General features: G+C 32.9%; 2 non-coding genes across 2 annotated transcripts; both read left to right on the top strand.

The window, feature by feature from the left end:
• Nucleotides 1–3,223: 3,223 nt before the first annotated feature.
• Nucleotides 3,224–3,296, top strand: TRNAT-UGU (transfer RNA threonine (anticodon UGU)). The gene has a single exon. It is a non-coding gene; the product is annotated as a tRNA-Thr (tRNA).
• A 2,289-nt stretch (nucleotides 3,297–5,585) lies between these two features.
• Nucleotides 5,586–5,658, top strand: TRNAT-UGU (transfer RNA threonine (anticodon UGU)). Its single transcript has one exon. It is a non-coding gene; the product is annotated as a tRNA-Thr (tRNA).
• Nucleotides 5,659–6,000: the final 342 nt, after the last annotated feature.

The raw sequence follows: 6,000 nt of genomic DNA, 5'->3' as shown, positions 1-6,000 counted from the left end.
ATAAAATAAATATAAGAGATTTCCAATTATTTATCTTTAAAAAGAGCATTTAAAGCACATATCAACATGCACTGCATAGAGCAGATTTAATCTTGAGCAATTGATACCGTTATTTTGAACATAGGTGCCAATAAATATAACTGAAGGCTGATTTGAACATGTAAGCATATATACTCTACACGTGCAAGCACACTCAGGGTAATGACCACTAATGACTACAAATAACTCTATAAAGATGTCCGGCTATAACATTTTGAAATAATTCCACCCTATGGATCCTAAAGTTGGAAAGCCATGGAAAGTATGACCAATTTTGGATCTCTATTATGTACACACCACAATAACATAAAACAGCTCATTTTAAAATGCATTTAAATAATTTGATTCAAAGTGTCTCCCAGGTATGCCTCAATTATAGATATTGCATATATATATATCTGAATAGGCTATTTGAAAAGGATTCAACATCACAATAAATAGAACCAAGAGAATGAAAACAGTATACATAAGCCTACATTTTTAATTGTCATATTAGTGCTAAAGTATAATGAAAACCAAAGTTGAAGTGTTCCTTTATAAGGCAGGAGGATAAAATCTTTTGTTTTATGTTAACCTGGCCTCTCTCCTACAGCTCGTTAAGAAGTAAAGTAATACATTCCTAGTCCATTATAGATGACTACAACTACTTTGCCAATTTTATGTGACTGTTTTGATGCAATCTTGAAGAACCTTAAGATGACCATAAACACAACAATTGTAATTGAAAAAAGTACATTTACCAGAAAAGATTTGAAATTTGCTGTATATCAATTTCCATCCTCAAGCAGACACCAAAATGTGTATAAAATAACTTAACAAAGTGGCTCCATAGCTCAGGGGTTAGTGCACTGGTCTTGTAAACCAGGAGTCGTGAGATCAAATCTCACTGGGGCCTAATGTCTCATTATTGTTACTCCTGCTAAAACTTAAGTTGCAGCAACCTATATTGCAATACTCTGCTTTAGTATGCTAAATGAGAAGATGATGAATACACTTGTATATCCAAATTGGAAAGACACATATCGCATTCAGTCTAACCTATGGACTGGTATCAAGAGCATATTTGAAAACATTTGTGTTTTCTTTTATTGGACCAATTTCCTTCAAACTGAAACTCCCAGCATGGTTATTCACCATCATTATAAAATAAATATAAGAGATTTCCAATTATTTATCTTTAAAAAGAGCATTTAAAGCACATATCAACATGCACTGCATAGAGCAGATTTAATCTTGAGCAATTGATACCGTTATTTTGAACATAGGTGCCAATAAATATAACTGAAGGCTGATTTGAACATGTAAGCATATATACTCTACACGTGCAAGCACACTCAGGGTAATGACCACTAATGACTACAAATAACTCTATAAAGATGTCCGGCTATAACATTTTGAAATAATTCCACCCTATGGATCCTTAAGTTGGAAAGCCATGGAAAGTATGACCAATTTTGGATCTCTATTATGTACACACCACAATAACATAAAACAGCTCATTTTAAAATGCATTTAAATAATTTGATTCAAAGTGTCTCCCAGGTATGCCTCAATTATAGATATTGCATATATATATATCTGAATAGGCTATTTGAAAAGGATTCAACATCACAATAAATAGAACCAAGAGAATGAAAACAGTATACATAAGCCTACATTTTTAATTGTCATATTAGTGCTAAAGTATAATGAAAACCAAAGTTGAAGTGTTCCTTTATAAGGCAGGAGGATAAAATCTTTTGTTTTATGTTAACCTGGCCTCTCTCCTACAGCTCGTTAAGAAGTAAAGTAATACATTCCTAGTCCATTATAGATGACTACAACTACTTTGCCAATTTTATGTGACTGTTTTGATGCAATCTTGAAGAACCTTAAGATGACCATAAACACAACAATTGTAATTGAAAAAAGTACATTTACCAGAAAAGATTTGAAATTTGCTGTATATCAATTTCCATCCTCAACCAGACACCAAAATGTGTATAAAATAACTTAACAAAGTGGCTCCATAGCTCAGGGGTTAGTGCACTGGTCTTGTAAACCAGGAGTCGTGAGATCAAATCTCACTGGGGCCTAATGTCTCATTATTGTTACTCCTGCTAAAACTTAAGTTGCAGCAACCTATATTGCAATACTCTGCTTTAGTATGCTAAATGAGAAGATGATGAATACACTTGTATATCCAAATTGGAAAGACACATATCGCATTCAGTCTAACCTATGGACTGGTATCAAGAGCATATTTGAAAACATTTGTGTTTTCTTTTATTGGACCAATTTCCTTCAAACTGAAACTCCCAGCATGGTTATTCACCATCATTATAAAATAAATATAAGAGATTTCCAATTATTTATCTTTAAAAAGAGCATTTAAAGCACATATCAACATGCATTGCATAGAGCAGATTTAATCTTGAGCAATTGATACCGTTATTTTGAACATAGGTGCCAATAAATATAACTGAAGGCTGATTTGAACATGTAAGCATATATACTCTACACGTGCAAGCACACTCAGGGTAATGACCACTAATGACTACAAATAACTCTATAAAGATGTCCGGCTATAACATTTTGAAATAATTCCACCCTATGGATCCTAAAGTTGGAAAGCCATGGAAAGTATGACCAATTTTGGATCTCTATTATGTACACACCACAATAACATAAAACAGCTCATTTTAAAATGCATTTAAATAATTTGATTCAAAGTGTCTCCCAGGTATGCCTCAATTAAAGATATTGCATATATATATATATCTGAATAGGCTATTTGAAAAGGATTCAACATCACAATAAATAGAACCAAGAGAATGAAAACAGTATACATAAGCCTACATTTTTAATTGTCATATTAGTGCTAAAGTATAATGAAAACCAAAGTTGAAGTGTTCCTTTATAAGGCAGGAGGATAAAATCTTTTGTTTTATGTTAACCTGGCCTCTCTCCTACAGCTCGTTAAGAAGTAAAGTAATACATTCCTAGTCCATTATAGATGACTACAACTACTTTGCCAATTTTATGTGACTGTCTTGATGCAATCTTGAAGAACCTTAAGATGACCATAAACACAACAATTGTAATTGAAAAAAGTACATTTACCAGAAAAGATTTGAAATTTGCTGTATATCATTTTCCATCCTCAACCAGACACCAAAATGTGTATAAAATAACTTAACCAAGTGGCTCCATATCTCAGGGGTTAGAGCACTGGGCTTGTAAACCAGGGGTCGTGAGTTCAAATCTCACTGGGGCCTAATGTCTCATTATTGTTACTCCTGCTAAAACTTAAGTTGCAGCAACCTATATTGCAATACTCTGCTTTAGTATGCTAAATGAGAAGATGATGAATACACTTGTATATCCAAATTGGAAAGACACATATCGCATTCAGTCTAACCTATGGACTGGTATCAAGAGCATATTTGAAAACATTTGTGTTTTCTTTTATTGGACCAATTTCCTTCAAACTGAAACTCCCAGCATGGTTATTCACCATCATTATAAAATAAATATAAGAGATTTCCAATTATTTAACTTTAAAAAGAGCATTTAAAGCACATATCAACATGCATTGCATAGAGCAGATTTAATCTTGAGCAATTGATACCGTTATTTTGAACATAGGTGCCAATAAATATAACTGAAGGCTGATTTGAACATGTAAGCATATATACTCTACACGTGCAAGCATACTCAGGGTAATGACCACTAATGACTACAAATAACTCTATAAAGATGTCCGGCTATAACATTTTGAAATAATTCCACCCTATGGATCCTAAAGTTGGAAAGCCATGGAAAGTATGACCAATTTTGGATCTCTATTATGTACACACCACAATAACATAAAACAGCTCATTTTAAAATGCATTTAAATAATTTGATTCAAAGTGTCTCCCAGGTATGCCTCAATTATAGATATTGCATATATATATATCTGAATAGGCTATTTGAAAAGGATTCAACATCACAATAAATAGAACCAAGAGAATGAAAACAGTATACATAAGCCTACATTTTTAATTGTCATATTAGTGCTAAAGTATAATGAAAACCAAAGTTGAAGTGTTCCTTTATAAGGCAGGAGGATAAAATCTTTTGTTTTATGTTAACCTGGCCTCTCTCCTACAGCTCGTTAAGAAGTAAAGTAATACATTCCTAGTCCATTATAGATGACTACAACTACTTTGCCAATTTTATGTGACTGTTTTGATGCAATCTTGAAGAACCTTAAGATGACCATAAACACAACAATTGTAATTGAAAAAAGTACATTTACCAGAAAAGATTTGAAATTTGCTGTATATCAATTTCCATCCTCAACCAGACACCAAAATGTGTATAAAATAACTTAACAAAGTGGCTCCATAGCTCAGGGGTTAGTGCACTGGTCTTGTAAACCAGGAGTCGTGAGATCAAATCTCACTGGGGCCTAATGTCTCATTATTGTTACTCCTGCTAAAACTTAAGTTGCAGCAACCTATATTGCAATACTCTGCTTTAGTATGCTAAATGAGAAGATGATGAATACACTTGTATATCCAAATTGGAAAGACACATATCGCATTCAGTCTAACCTATGGACTGGTATCAAGAGCATATTTGAAAACATTTGTGTTTTCTTTTATTGGACCAATTTCCTTCAAACTGAAACTCCCAGCATGGTTATTCACCATCATTATAAAATAAATATAAGAGATTTCCAATTATTTATCTTTAAAAAGAGCATTTAAAGCACATATCAACATGCATTGCATAGAGCAGATTTAATCTTGAGCAATTGATACCGTTATTTTGAACATAGGTGCCAATAAATATAACTGAAGGCTGATTTGAACATGTAAGCATATATACTCTACACGTGCAAGCACACTCAGGGTAATGACCACTAATGACTACAAATAACTCTATAAAGATGTCCGGCTATAACATTTTGAAATAATTCCACCCTATGGATCCTAAAGTTGGAAAGCCATGGAAAGTATGACCAATTTTGGATCTCTATTATGTACACACCACAATAACATAAAACAGCTCATTTTAAAATGCATTTAAATAATTTGATTCAAAGTGTCTCCCAGGTATGCCTCAATTATAGATATTGCATATATATATATATCTGAATAGGCTATTTGAAAAGGATTCAACATCACAATAAATAGAACCAAGAGAATGAAAACAGTATACATAAGCCTACATTTTTAATTGTCATATTAGTGCTAAAGTATAATGAAAACCAAAGTTGAAGTGTTCCTTTATAAGGCAGGAGGATAAAATCTTTTGTTTTATGTTAACCTGGCCTCTCTCCTACAGCTCGTTAAGAAGTAAAGTAATACATTCCTAGTCCATTATAGATGACTACAACTACTTTGCCAATTTTATGTGACTGTCTTGATGCAATCTTGAAGAACCTTAAGATGACCATAAACACAACAATTGTAATTGAAAAAAGTACATTTACCAGAAAAGATTTGAAATTTGCTGTATATCATTTTCCATCCTCAACCAGACACCAAAATGTGTATAAAATAACTTAACCAAGTGGCTCCATATCTCAGGGGTTAGAGCACTGGGCTTGTAAACCAGGGGTCGTGAGTTCAAATCTCACTGGGGCCTAATGTCTCATTATTGTTACTCCTGCTAAAACTTAAGTTGCAGCAACCTATATTGCAATACTCTGCTTTAGTATGCTAAATGAGAAGATGATGAATACACTTGTATATCCAAATTGGAAAGACACATATCGCATTCAGTCTAACCTATGGACTGGTATCAAGAGCATATTTGAAAACATTTGTGTTTTCTTTTATTGGACCAATTTCCTTCAAACTGAAACTCCCAGCATGGTTATTCACCATCATTATAAAATAAATATAAGAGATTTCCAATTATTTAACTTTAAAAAGAGCATTTAAAGCACATATCAACATGCATTGCATAGAGCAGATTTAATCTTGA

Source organism: Taudactylus pleione, unplaced genomic scaffold (genome assembly GCF_031769625.1).
Source record: "Taudactylus pleione unplaced genomic scaffold, aTauple2 ptg000117l, whole genome shotgun sequence".
NCBI lineage: Eukaryota > Metazoa > Chordata > Amphibia > Anura > Myobatrachidae > Taudactylus > Taudactylus pleione.
Note: the sequence above shows the minus strand (reverse complement) of the source record. Positions and strands in the feature narration are given on the sequence as shown.